This window comes from Macaca nemestrina, chromosome 5 (assembly GCF_043159975.1).
Source record: "Macaca nemestrina isolate mMacNem1 chromosome 5, mMacNem.hap1, whole genome shotgun sequence".
Taxonomy (NCBI): Eukaryota; Metazoa; Chordata; class Mammalia; order Primates; family Cercopithecidae; genus Macaca; species Macaca nemestrina.
Window position 1 is genome coordinate 83,595,688 of NC_092129.1, and position 15,304 is coordinate 83,610,991.

Sequence of the window (15,304 nt, forward strand, 5' to 3'; positions counted from 1 at the left end):
CATCATTCATGGACTAGCCCTTTGAGTCCATTTCTTAATATTTGAGATGAATTTGTGTTGACCCAAGCACAAGTTTCCATTCAAACTCTCCTATAACACTTAGCTCTCATTTTAGGGTTAGCTGGGGTTGTGTAATCTCTGGCCATGACTTGATTTGTCATGGTATTGGGGTATACTTAATTTTTGTAGTTTTGTTAAAATCTATTTTCTTCATGATTTATACTATTCTACAAAAGGATAATAGAATGCCATTAACAAGTGGGAAAATTTTTGAAAATCAATACTTTGATGGCTTCAAATTGCAATATAAAAGAGATAGTTATAAAGGAAGACTTAAATATTAGTAAAACTAGTTCGGTTCTCTAACTCAAAAACACAGAAATAGAAGCTTCTCATATATTATATATACACATATATATACATACACATACACACACACACATATATATACATATATTCAATGTAAAACAAATATATCCAGAGCAGAAGATAATTTTCTACCAAATATATTCTCAGAAGAAGAAAAAATTGCAGGTAAATTCAAAGTCCTGGCAGTTTTACTCATTTTTCTATCTGTGTAAAGCTTATGAACCCCGGGAACTGTTCGTTCAAATTAGCAATAATACAGATAAGAATATGGTAGGCTAGAGGAAATGATTACTCACATAATTTTCTAGGCATCTTGAATAAAGGCATAGGAATGTGAAACCTTGATATAAATTCCACTTATCATTTTCTCTCAAGCTATGACATGCCCTGACTCCAGGGAGACTTGAGAAATTTTGCAGAAGTCCCTTCTGTGTCCTGAGACCCACACAACACCCATTTGATATAATAGTGGTGCCTCTTCTAAAATTAATTGTCTAGATTTTAGAGAGAAAATAAGATTTTTGATATATTCTAACGAAAGTGTCAATGAAAAACATTGTTTCTTAGTTGATGCTAGATTAACATACATGCTCTGATTTACAAAAAAAATCCATTGAAGAAGAGTAGATGCATTTTATGCCTAGTACACTCTGTGAATCTCTTCTACTCCATTTTCATGTTGCTGATAAAGACATACCTGAGACTGGGCAATTTACAAAAGAAAGAGGTTGTTGGACTCACAGTTCCACGTGACTGGGGAGGACTCACAATGACGGCATAAGGTGAAAGGAACTTCTTACACGGTTGGGGTAAGAGAGAAGAGAATGAAAAGGGTCTCCACCTATAAAACCATCAGATCTCGTGAGACTTATTCACTACCACAAGAACAGTATGGGAGAAACCACCCCCATAATTCAGTTTATCTCCCACTGGGTCCCTCCCACAACACATGGGAATTATGGGAGTACAATTCAAGATGAGATTTGGGAGAGAACACAGAGCCAAACCATATTATGGTCTAAATCATATGCTGAAGCCAATAAGAAAATGTTTACTTATAGAGTCCAGTGAAATATTCCAAGTCTTTAAAAGACTTGTTTGTGCCTTTCTAGTATCTGTGTATTAACTTATGCAATATCAGAATGAATACAATCGTTTGTAAAACACTAAGAAATCTTTTACCATAACATGACCACTTTATACACACACACAGAGAGAGACAATGCAGGATTGGCATTTTAAAAGTATTGACTTCTTGTCCATTCATGCCATGATCCAAACGTGTATGCCCCCCCAAAATTCATGTAAAATCCTAATGCCCTATGTAGTGGTATTAGGAGGTAGGGATATTAGGTAGGAGGTCTTGAGGGTAGGCCCCACATAAATAAGATTAGAACACTTATAAAAGAAGCTCCAAAGAGATCTCTCACCTCTTCCACCATGTGAGAACACAGAAAAGATATCCACTTATGAACCAGAAACAGGTCCTCACCAGATACCTAATCTGCTAGAGCCTTGACCTTGGCCTTCTCAGCTTCTAGAACTGTGAGAAATCAATTTCTGTTGCTTATATGCTACCCAGTCTATAGTATAATTGTTATAGTGATGTGATTAGAACCGAGACTGGTAGTGTGAAAATAGAGAATTTTGACAGCCAATATTTAAACTGTCAGGGAATGAGTAAGTGAAAAAAAATACATATCTCCTGAATAATGACATTACTTAAGTATTTTAAAATCTTTTTACATAAACCCATACTCATACAAAATTGGCATTCAGTGAATTCTTATTGAATAAATGAATGGAAACAACAAGTAATCTTGTATGTTAGCAAATTTTGTTATCTATAATGTTAATAACAAGAAACAATTTTTATAAGAATGTGTCAGAAAAAAAGGAAAATGCAGTCAATGTAGTAGGAATAGAAGTATCTAGATAGTTTAGTCTAATGGAGTAATACAATAAATTATTTTTTAATGCTTGGTATATTTTTTCATGGTCATTGAAATGAGCATTAAGTAAGGTTAAGTGTAAATACTTGTGATTAAATTATCATGCATTATGCATGTCTTAGTCCAGTGTTTTTTTCCTACTTGTAGAGAATGTGAATTTTGGCTTTGTTATAAAAATAGAGTGATTTTTTTTTCCAGTGGCATGCAAATATTTATTGTATGTATTTATTTCTTATTATTTTTTAAATTTTTGTTGGTACATAGTAGGTGCATATATTTATGGGATACATGAGATGTTTTGATTCTGGCACGCAGTGTGAAAAAGCACATAATGAAGAATGGGGTATCCATCCCCTCTGTTGCTCAGACTGGAGTGCAGTGGCACAATCTCAGCTCACTGCAAGCTTGCAAGCTCCGCCTCCCAGGTTCACGCCATTTTCCTGCCTCAGCTTCCCGAGTAGCTGGGACTACAGGCGCCCTCCACCACGCCTGGCTAATTTTTTGTATATTTAGTAGAGACGGGGTTTCACTGTGTTAGCCAGGATGGTCTCCATCTCCTGACCTCGGGATCCGCCTACCTCAGCCTCCCAAAGTGCTGGGATTACAGGTTTGAGCCACTGCGCCCAGCCAATTATACTCTTTAAATTATTTAAAAATGTGCAATTAAGTCATTATTGACTATAGTCACTCTACTGTGTTATCGAAGAGTAGGTCTTATTAATTATTTCCATTTTATTTTGTACCAATTAACCATCTCCACCTCCCTCTGAGCCCCTCACTATGTGTTTCAGGCTCTCTGGCAACCATTCTTCCACTCCCTATGTCCATGAATTCAATTGTTTGGATTTGTAGATCACACAAACAAGTGTGAATATGCAATTTTTTATTATTTGCCTGGCTTATTTCATTTATTCACTTCCATCAATATTGTTGCAAATGTTGGGATCTCATTCTTTTTATGACTGAATCGTACTCCCACTATGTATATGTACCACATTTTATTTATTCAAGCTATTGTTACAGCTTCTATATAAAAAGAACAATTGATAGCAGTTTGTAGAAATAGTAGTTTGTAAAGTTTAAAAAATTTATATTTTCAATTTGGCACTGTGTTTAACCTAATTTTAGGTGGATAGATTTAATCAGTCTCTGGGCATAATAGAACCAACACACCTATGCACAAAATAGCATTTTTGGTAACAATTTTTAAAGATATTTTTAGATATCAGTATTTATCATGAGAGATTACCAATTTGTTTTTCCCAATGTAAATAAAAATAACATAGAGTAATTTAAACAAAGATTCCTTATTTTCTAAAACAGTTGATGAATTAAATATTTGTCACTAAAGGTGTGGTACAAAAATCTCAAATTTGTTTACATAAATAGTATAATTGCATATACATTTATTTTATACAATAATATTCAGGGTTTTTTTCTAATGAAGTAACTAATATTCTACCCTAGGAAACTAAGAAAAAATGAGGTATTGTTAAATAAAATAAGTCAGATAATTTTAATTCATATTGACATGTTATAGGTCCTATTTAAGTTGTTTTTGTCCAAAATTAATATGTTTTTGCCCAACATTGTTATGGTATCTCAGGATAATATTTTATCCAATGTTAATATGTTGTGTCAGGAAAACAATTAAGTATAATATGCCCAATCGTTACCACTTGAGATTGTATAGGTTCTTGGCATTTTACAAAGAATTGGACAAAATGCACAAACAAAGCAACAAAAGAAAAGCACAGATTTATTGAAATGAAAGTACACTCCACAGAGTGATAGTGGGTTTGACCAAGTGGTTCAAGAGCACTGGTTTCAGAATTTTCTGGGCTTTATATCCCTCTAGATGTTTCCCATTGGTTGCTTGGTTTACACCCTATTTAAATAAGGTAGTAGCCCACAAGAAGTCTGATTGGTTGCAGAAGGCAACCAATGAATGAGAGGCTGAAGTGAAGTTACAAAGTTACACATGAAGTCTTGGCCTGTGACCAGTCTGATTGGTTGCAGGAGGGTGCCCATAGAGGTAATTTTATTTTTCGTCTGTAATGCAGACAAGGTAGGTGGGTTGCAAAGCAAGTAGCCTCTGATTCTTTTGTTACTTGGGTGTGAAGAGGTGGATTTTCCTTTTAAGTTTTAGGAAGTCAGTAGGAATCAGCCTGAGGTTCCCTGCCTCCAGACCCTATTCTTCTGCCTCATTTCCCCCCTATGAGACATGATCCCCATAAATCTCTGTGGGGGGAAGAGGGACTAAGGGTATTTTTTTAGTAACTGCTTCCTGCTGACTTGGGGTGTAATACCTACCTATTGGGGATCATAGAACTCTTGCCAAGTTCTGTCTAGTGGAGACAGGGGAGCTTCTTGATGGCCAGTAGTGTTTTCATCAGGAACTGGCTGGAAACCTTTTCTCATGATTGTCTGAAGCTTGATGGTCTCTTGGTGAGAGGAAATTAACTTGGTTAAAAGATTTAACAAACATGGTCCAAAAAACAAGGCAATTGTAATTATTAATAATGGGCTGACCAAGGGAAGGAGTCATGAAGCCCAACTCAGTGCCCTTCACCAGGAGCCTCATGACTCGAACAGCTGTTGTGATATTTCAGAGGCCCAATCGGCTAGTTTTTGGTGTCGTATCTTATTAATCTTGATTGGTTGACATTAAAACAGCATTTGTTCTCTAGGAAAAACTCATAAGCCACATTTTTCAGCATTAGGAGATCTAGTTTTGCAAACCATTCTATTTTGCAAAGTGGCCACTGCCAAAGAGTCTATTTGACTTCGTATGGTAATGATACCTTGGCAAATGACATTCAAGTTTTTCATAAAATCACTGGACAAGCATTGGTAATAGGATAGGGAAGTTGCAAGCCTGCCAACTCTTATTCCTACTCCTGCTGCTATTCCTAGCTCTACCAAAGGGGTATGAGTTGGATGGCTTCTTTGTGTCCATTGGTTGAAGTCAAAGGTATAATGAGGGATTGATTGTTGGTTGCTATGTTAATTTTGAGACCCACAATATTTCTCTCTCTGCTCTGCCATTTCCTCCAAAGACAAATCATGGCAGAACCAATCTACCTGCAAAATAAGCTTCAGTCTCAAATACTTGGCATAAGTACCCACACAAAGTGCAACAAAAAATATTGTTCATGTAGACTCCTCTAAATTGGCTTTGCTGAAACAACTCACAAGGCCACTTCAGTCAGAGCTCTGAGAAAATAACCAGTTTCTCTAATTGTGTCCCATTACAGAAGAAAACATGTGGTTATTAACTGTATGCAAACAAGCACATGGCCATGAATTAAGAATATTCACAACAGCCATACTTAAAGACACAGTTGACAAGGAAATTTGATTTCTGTGATATACAACAATTTAACATAATAATCATATATTACTGAGAATGTATATTAAGACATATCACAATTTTAGGAATCTCATACAATCCTGGAACACATACTAATAACACTTCTATATAAATATAACCCAAAGGAAACTAAATACCACCTCAGATTTGACAATGCTTGTTATATAATTATAACATTACAAATATACCTAATAAGCCCAATGTGTCTTTATTGAACTTCAGGTAGCCTAATATCCACAAAGTTTAGTTTGAGGTCAAAAGACCCTATTTAAGACTTGAAATTTTTCTGTTGGAAAGTTTTTCCAATTTCAATTGTTTAAGAGACTCGATATCACAAAATACTATCACAAGTTACTAAAAAATTTCATTTAGCCAAAATTATAATACAAAAACATTTACTTTTCAATAATGAGGAAAATGCAGTTTAGTTTCCCAAACAAATAAGACCTAATACTTAAGACAGCCTGAGGCAACCAGATTCATCTCTCCCCCTCCATTTTCTTCCTGAAGTTTATTCAAAGGGTAAACAAATATTTTTATTATGCAAATATTTTGTTCAAAAGAGGAAATCAAAATTTTATTTTTGTATGGTGTATTACTAATTTTAAATCTAATTTTAATAAAACCTTATAAACAAATTTGTCTAATTTTAATTAGACTAGCCATAAGGTAAGAGTTCCATAAACTTTTTAATCAAAAATATCAGTTTTGGAAATTCAGTGTGAGAAAAAAATCTCCTTTCATTGAAATATGATACAACAAAACAAGGACAAAGTGAAAACAGGCACACAGTTTCTTTTCAGCTATTTTTAAAAGGTCATCACATATTTCCAAGATTGGTTTCTAGATACAGTACTGACAAATAATTAGGTAACTTTCACCATAAAAACTTTTATACCATTGAAACAACTGCATACATTTTGTTTTCAAGTACACACATGAAGGCTCATCACTGATAGACAGCTTGAAATCAAAAATCACTAGAAAGTCTCACCTTTGTTATTACTACTTAATCCAAGTGAAGGTAATTTTAATTTGATAGTAGTAAACAAAATTGAATTAGCTTGAGAGAAATTCTAGTCACTATAATTTTCTTAAGGACAAAGCCAATCTTTCCTAAACATTAAAATTTTGTGCCCATATCACAGTGTTTCTTCATCAAAGGAAAAGATCTGAAACCAACCCAAACTATTGATTCAATGTCACCCTGGAAACACACAACACTCAGACATTTCCACTCTCATTTACCCCTCCAAACAACAAAATGTATAATGTACTATTTCTGTTCAGAACCTATAAAAATAAGTCTTTTATTTTTTAGTTCTCTAGATTATCAGAGGTAAGCAAAACCAACAAAATTCCAAAAGGCTGGTGTCCTTCATGAATTCCTGCAGGCCTGACTAAAGGAGCCTAGGAATTCCAGATAAATAGAACAAATGATGGCTTGCTAGAGCTGCATAGGGAAAAAAATAACTATTCACAGAATCGAATAAAATTCTTCCATTAGAAACTAAAAAGCATCATATGCATACAAAAACCCAAAGGAGAACAAAAAACAAACAAAATTTAGAAGCAAAAACAAATAAACAGAAAACAATGCAAAATATTTTCTACTCAGTCTACACTGGAAGCTACAATGTTATCAAAAGTCCCCCCAAAACCCACGTAATGAATGTTTTATTGCTTATACACAATTCAATATCCTTAGTTTGTACCAATATCACCATAACTCCTGTGCAATCAAGAAATTCACTCTAGGAACATGACCAGTAAGTACTACAGTGCTAGTACAATCCATGCAAAACAGTAAACATAGTGTGAAGCAATGCAAGTACGTATGTGAAATTTGACTCCACACTAAATCTGGCTTCATGCTTAACAATATTAAAAAAGAATTGCCAAACTGCCAATGCATTTCTTTAAAATATTTCTTATATTACTTTAATCAAGACTAAGAGCTTTAAATATAAAAATGTTAATTAGCCAAATGTATCCAATTCTTTATCAGGTTTTAAATAATATTTTCTTATCTAAACTTCTTCAACTTTCTATTTTCTCTATATGTACTTGAAGATAGACATACAGAGCAACATGAAAAATTACATATGACTTAGACAGACAATCTATGACATGCATGGGCTTTTTATTCAGTTCCAGATTTTCTCTTTCTTCTTCCCTTCCTTCCTGTTCTTATTTAAATAACCAGTCATTTTACTGTAGGCCAAAAAAAAAAAAAAATCACCATACAAGATCCTTTCTCATACAGAATGATTATTTTCTTTATAATCTTCCTTACCAAAAATACATTTTCATATACATAACTATCTTTACATCTCTCTCCCTTACCAGTTTTTCACTACCGTTTTTTGTAAATAACCTTTTCAAACCTGTAATTTGAATTAACTTTTAAATTAATTTTTAATTCTTTTCCTCAATAATAACATGACCCTTTCACAGTTTGTATACCAAATTAAGTGTTAACTAGAATTTTTATACTTAGTAACCTAAAACTTTAATGAAACCCTAAAAACCAACAAACTCTGAACTATCAGATATGGGCATTTATAGATAAGAACAATTCCACAATTTTTAGAACAATATTTCCCCTGTCACAACCCTTTCTTAGAAATGACCCAGATATTCAATGAGCATCAAAAATAATTTTAGAATTTTAAATTACACAAGAAATTTACCTAAGGCATCTCATTTACATGGACTCAACTCTTTCATTTTTAACAGTTTATCTAGATTACTTCTGAAAACTGAGATATTAGACACCATAATTTAAAGTGAATCATTACCTTGTTTACCATTTAATAATTTGTGAATATCAGGTGTTCACTGAAATTAGAACCTTAAAGTGAAATACATAGGCTTTTCACAAATAACTCAGAAAATTCAGTTGTTTTCATGAAATCATAACATCAGTCTTACTAATTAAATCACATTAGTCTTATCAAAAATCTGCACAGAGATATTTTGTTTTGGTTAGATTTATAGTTTTATAACCTTCTATACCAAACCCTGACACCTCAAAATATCTCCCAGAGACAAAGATAAAATCCAGACAAAAATATATGCTGACAATTCTGAAGGCATTTCTATTTTCATTTTGCCAATAATTTTAAAGACGGCTTGTTTAGTAAGTTATACTTAAGTCACCTGAACTTGAAAATTGCTTAGGCTTATTTACTTAATTTATGAGTACTCTTTTACTTATAAGCCAGTTTGGTATGACAATAAGTGTACATACAAATAAACACATCTAGACATGTATGAACACACACAAATAAAGATCTGATAACTTTTACCTGGGAATTCTAGCCATGACATAGCAATATAAGCTCACCAGGTTTACATTGTTTGCCCCAATAGGTAATCCAATGAAGGCTGTGAACCAAAATTTTGGGTAAAGTAATTTCCATGGTAGTTTGATTTTTAGAGTTCAAACTTCCTCAGGCTCCAAGGAACACTGGAGCCAAATAGCACCAAAGGAGAACATCACATACTAACCAGGCCTGACCTTACTTAGAATAGCAACACAAAAGCCTAGATACATGTAATTCCCTCCCACTTTCCCATTCAAGAGCAAGCTCCAGATTCCAAACAATATTCTGGCCAAACAGTATAATCCTCTTTAGATTATCAGGGTCAAACTGATTCTAATGAGGATGTGGCCAAATAGGGCACCAGATGGAGTAAATGGAGTGTTTCCCATTTTCATATATGGGAGAAAATTCTAAAGAGGGCTTAGTACTAGACTGCAGAACCTCTGCAGAGGGCATCCCCGTTGGAGAGGTTGAGGTCTGGAGTTGGATCCGCTGGGGCATTCTCTTTGGAATACAGCCTTAGAGAGTCAGATATCTCTGACCTTAGCTGGGCACTGGTGCCACTTTTTACGTTTTCCCACCAGAGGCGATGGCCTAGTAAAATCTTTCCTTTTGTCCCTAAATGAAGGCCTCAACTTCTAACATCCATATGATTTAATAAGACCACACTTTTCCATGCTTTCCATTCCACTATAATGATAGTCATGAACTTTAATGCAGAAAGTGGAGGCTGGGTGGGTTTTTGTCCTTAGCCAGTTGAATAGATCTAGTAGGAGAAAGGAGGTCAAAACACCTAAGAGACACTATCTGTTGCCATTATGGAATAACTGTAGAGGAGAATTTAGCATACAAAAAAAGGTTTACGTCACCTGTTTTGTGTGCAAATTCACCCTGGACGAGCTGCCAAAGCCAATTGTGTCACATGTAGGAATCAGGGACTATAAATGGAAAATATAGAATGAAGTCCTTCCCCCTTATGGGCAGGGCAGCTATTCCTGTTTACTCCTTGGCCTTCAGGTAACATCAGAGAGTGGTCCTGGCTAGTTGCTTTCAATTACCAAGGAGTTGCCAGGAAACAGCTGTTGAAAGACTGAAGGAAAAACCAAACAGAGGAAAAGGTTCTTCACCCAATCCAGGTGGTGGTAGTCAGGCGCTTCCACATGGAAACCTTTCAGCTTCACTAGAGAATGGCCCTGGGCAGAAACCTGCAGTTGCCTCTGGGCTTAGGGGCTGTCTACCGAGGGTCCTGATTTGGAAAGAGAAATAGAGAAAAGTGTTCCCCTGTATGGAGCAAAGAGGAAAAGGGGGGAAAAAAAAAGAAGAAAAATAAATTCCAAACTTTGAGGTTACCTTCTGGCTGGCTCGCTAAAATATATTACCAGCGGAGGGCGTTCAGGTTCGTGGTGCTTTGAACAACTAATCGGAAAACAAACAAAGCAACAAAAGAAAAGCACAGATTTATTGAAATGAAAGAACACTCCATAGAATGGGAGCACGCTCAAGCAAGTGACTCAAGAGTACTGGTTACAGAATTTTCTGGGGTTTAAATATCCTTTAGAGTTTTCCCCTTGGTTACTTTTGTTTACACCCTACATAAAGGAAGTAGTGGCCCACACCAGTCTGATTGGTTGCAGAAAGTAACCAATCAAAGGATGAAGTGAAGTTACAAAGTTACATGTGGAAACTTGGCCTGTGACCAGTCTAATTGTATGCAGATGGAGACCAATCAGAGTTACTTTCATTTTTTTGTCTGCAATGCAAAAAAGGCGAGTTGCAAAGGGAGTAGCCTCTGATCCTTTTGTTACTCTGGTGTGGAGAGCTGGGGTTTCTTTGTGAGTCATTTCTAAGAAGTCAGCATGAATTGGCCTTAGGTTCTCTGCCTTCAGACCCTGTTCTCCTGCTTCATAATAATTTATTTTTCTCCTTTGATATGTAATTTAGACTCATATTTTTTAATGGAAAATATTTTAAATATTTCAAATTAAATGTTAAAATATTTAAATAACAATGGATATCAAAGAATACACACACAACAAAAGATAGTGTTTGAATTATTATGTCTAAAGATAGTACATTATTACACATAGTATGTGTCATTTCAAATCCTGATCATTACAAAATATCTTTATGATTTTATTGGTATTATTCACCAATAATTTATAATGTAACTTATTGTTTATGAGTATTTCTTTGGTTGTATTCATTATATCTCCCTTTTATAAAATCATTAAAATATTTTTATCAAATTATATGTACTTATGTCTATGCAGTATTTTATTCAAATGAAACATTTTTATACTGAAGAATTACTTCAAAATTTTAAATAATTTTATGGAAATATGTTCTTTTATGATGTTTTTATTTGCAGTTTTACTTCAGTAACTTTATTACAAGTGTACATTTTAATATTATACACATATTGTAAAACTTTTTAATGACATAAAATATTTTATACACTATAAATATACTAATAAAAAGTGAAAATGTATCTGAACAGATTCTTATAAGGACAAGTCAAAGACAGACATGTCTATTAATAAAATATAAATTCCAGACATTTCACTCACAAGCTAATATTTTGCTTTCAAAATTTGACTATGCTATAACATTTAGCAGAGTTTCATTAATGCCTTTTAATTATATAAAGACTAACATAAAGTTATTTTCCAGAGTATTTATGCATTTGCCATATTTGAAACCAGAGATCATAAACAGCATGGAAATTCTTATAACATTATAATTGACCATTAAGTAACGTGTCTGAGCTGTGCAGGTTCACTTACACGTAGTTGTTTTTCAGTAAAAGTTACACGGAGTGTACCTGCCTCTCCTGCTCCTGCTTCTACCTCCTCTACTTATTCTGCCTTTGCTATCACTGAAATAAGAGGGCCAATTTCTCCTCTTTCTATTCTTTCTCAGCTGATTCAATATGACAATGAAGAAGATGAAGACTTTTATCATGATCCATTGCACTTAATAAATTGCAGATATATTTTATCTCCCTTGATTCTCTTAATAACATTTTATTTTCTTAATAACATTTTATTTTCTCTAGCTTACTTTATTGTAAGAATACAGTATACTGACCCACATGCAATTGTTCCTGCCTGTAATTCCAGGAATTACAGGAGGCTGTTACAGAAGGATCTCTTGCAGCAAGCTATGGTTATGACTCTGCACTCTAGCTTGGGTGACAGAGTGACTCTAAGATAGATAGATGGAGAGATATGTATTTGATGTTATATGTGTTATATACTATATATGCATAATATATTTTGCCTGTGATATATATTTTTTGTGTTATATAGTATATATAGTACTATATAACAGACAAAATTTGTTGTTAGAACATTTATGCTATTATGCTATTAGTAAGGCTTTTGGTTAACAGTAGGCTGTTCATAGTTAAGTTTTGGGAGAGTCGAAACTTATATACTGGAGTCAAAATGTATGCAGTGGATTTTTTGACTCTTGGGAAATGGAGCAAAATAGCCAAATAAAACACTCCAGCAATCATCATCTCCCACAGGAACACTGAATTGAACAACTGTCCACTTCAGAAAGCACCTTCATAAGAACATAAAATCAGCAATCAAAGTACCTGGTTTCAACATCACCTCAAGGAAAGGGACACTGACGAGTGTAGGAAAAACAGCCTTGAATTTTTTACACCACCCCTCCAACATCTCTCAGCAGCACCATGTGGCATAGAAGGAGAATCTTTGTGCTTGGTGGAGGGAGAGCAAAGTGTTTCTGAGACTTTGCATTGGAAATCAGTGCTGCCCTGTCACAGGAGAAAGCAACATAAGGCAGAATTTAGCTGGTGCCCATGGAGGTAGCATTTTGACTAGCTCTAGTCAGAGGAAAGTCATCCATCCCAGCAGTAGGAATCTGAGTTCCAGCAAGCTCCATTACGTTAGTCTAAGAGGCTCTGAGTTTCTAAATATACTTGAAGGGCAGTTGAAGCCACAAGGAGTGCAATTTCTGGGTAAATTCTGCTTGTAATCCAGAGAGCTGGCTCAGAGCCAGTGGACTTGGGGTGCATGTAACCCAGAGAGATACCATTTGTGGTGGCCAAAGGACTACTTGTGTCACCCCTTTCACAACCCCAGGTGGTATAGTTGGCAATTTTGGGAGAAAGGGGAAGGCAAAGAGGACTTTGTCTTGCGACCTGGATACCAGCTCAGCTACAGTAAAATAAAGCACCATACAGAGTCCTACAGATCCTATTTCAGGCCTTAGTTCCCAGACAACCTTTTCTAGACCCACCCTGGGCCAAAAGGGAACCTACTGCCCTGAAGGAAAGAATCCAGTCCTGGAAGAATTTACCACAGTTCACTTAAAGGGCTCTTGAGCCTCTAATAAACTTTAGTGGTAGTCAGGCAGTAGTTACTATGGGCCTTGGACAAGACCTAGTACCAATCTGGCTTCAGGTGTGACCCAGTGCATTCCTAGGTGTGGCAGCTACAAGGGAGATACTCCTGCTTGAGGAAATAAGAGGGAAGAGTGAAAGTAACTATGCATTACAACTTGGGTACAAGATCAGTCATAGCAAAATAAAGCACCAAGCTGATTCCAGGCCCTCTCTGTCAGTCAATATTTCTAGACTCACCCTGGACCACAGGGAATGTGATGCTCTGAAAAGAAAGACTGCATTTTGGCAGAATTCATTACCTATTGATGAAAGAGCCCTTGGGCCTTAAATAAACATCAATAGTAGCTGGTAAACAGTTACCACAGGTCTTGGGCGAGACCCAGAATAGTGCTGGCTTCAGATGTGACCCAGCATAGCCCCAGCGGCAGTGACCATAGGAGTGCTTGCATCACCCCTCCCCAAATTTTAGGCAGAGTAGCACAGAGATAAAGAGATTTTATTTCTGTGGGACAAGGAAAGGAAAGAGAACAGCAGACTCTGCCTAGTAATCCAGGGAATTTTCTTGGATCTAATCCAAGAACACCAAGGCGGTACCTCTACAACTCTGAAAGACATATATTATTACTGGGCTTGGATTCTCATCTAATGCACATCTGGCTGCAGTAACCAAAGACATATCACAACATTCAATACCCTTTGAATACTTGGAAAGACGTCTCAAGAAGAATGAGTACAAACAAGCCTTGATTTAAAAGACTACAGTAAATACCTTACTCTTTAATATCCAGATGTCAATACACATCCACAAGAATCAGTATCATCCAGAAAAATGATACTTTACTGAACAAACCAAATAAAAGAGCAGTAACCAATTCTGGAGTGATGGACATATGTGACCTTTCAGATAGAGAACTCAAAATAGATGTTCTAAGAAAGGTCAACATAATCCAAGATAATGGCAAGAAAGCAATCAGAATACTATAATATAAATTTAACAAAGAGATTGAAATAATTTTAAAAATCAAGTAAAATTTTTGGTGATGAAAAATTCAGTTGACAAACAAGAATATATCAGTGTCTCTCAACAGCAGAATTGATCACGCAGAAGAAAAGATTAATGAGCTGGAAGAGAGGCTATTTGAAAATACATGGTCAGAAGAGTCAAAAGAAAAAAAAAACAAAAAACATTTCTACAGATTCTAGAAAATAGCATTAAAAGGGGGAAATCTAAGCGTTATTGGCCTTAAAGAGGAGGTAGAAAAAGAGATATGGGTAGAAATATTTTTTCAAAGGATAATAACAGAGACTTCTTAACCTAGAGAAAGATATCAACATTAAAGTGCAAGAAGGCTATTAAACACCAAGCAGATTTAACTCAAATTCACTATGTCTGGGAGCAAACTTTTCAGTGGAGACCTTACAGGTAAGGAGAATGACATGATACATTTAAAGTCTTGCAGAAAAAAAATAAGTAAATAAACAAAAGAAAAAGAAAAAGAAAAGACACTTTTACTCTAGAATATTATATTCAGAAAAAATTCTTGCCGACATGAAGAAGAGATAAAGACTTTCCCAAACAAAAGCTAAGAAATTTTGTTAAAACCAGACCCATTCTATAAGAAATGCTAAAGAGATTTATTCAATCTAAAAGAATAGTCTCTTAACAGACAATAAAATTCATCTGAAGGTACAAAACTCACTTGTAACAGTAAGTACAAAGACAAATAGAGAATAATATAACACTGTAATTGAGGTGTGTAAACTACTCATGTATTGAGGGAGAAGAATAAAATATGAATCCATCAAAAAAATAATAACTAGAACAACTTTTTTAAACATAGTACAATAAGATATAAATGGAAACAACAAAAAGTTGATGGGTGGGAGGAAATAGAGATGAGGTGCA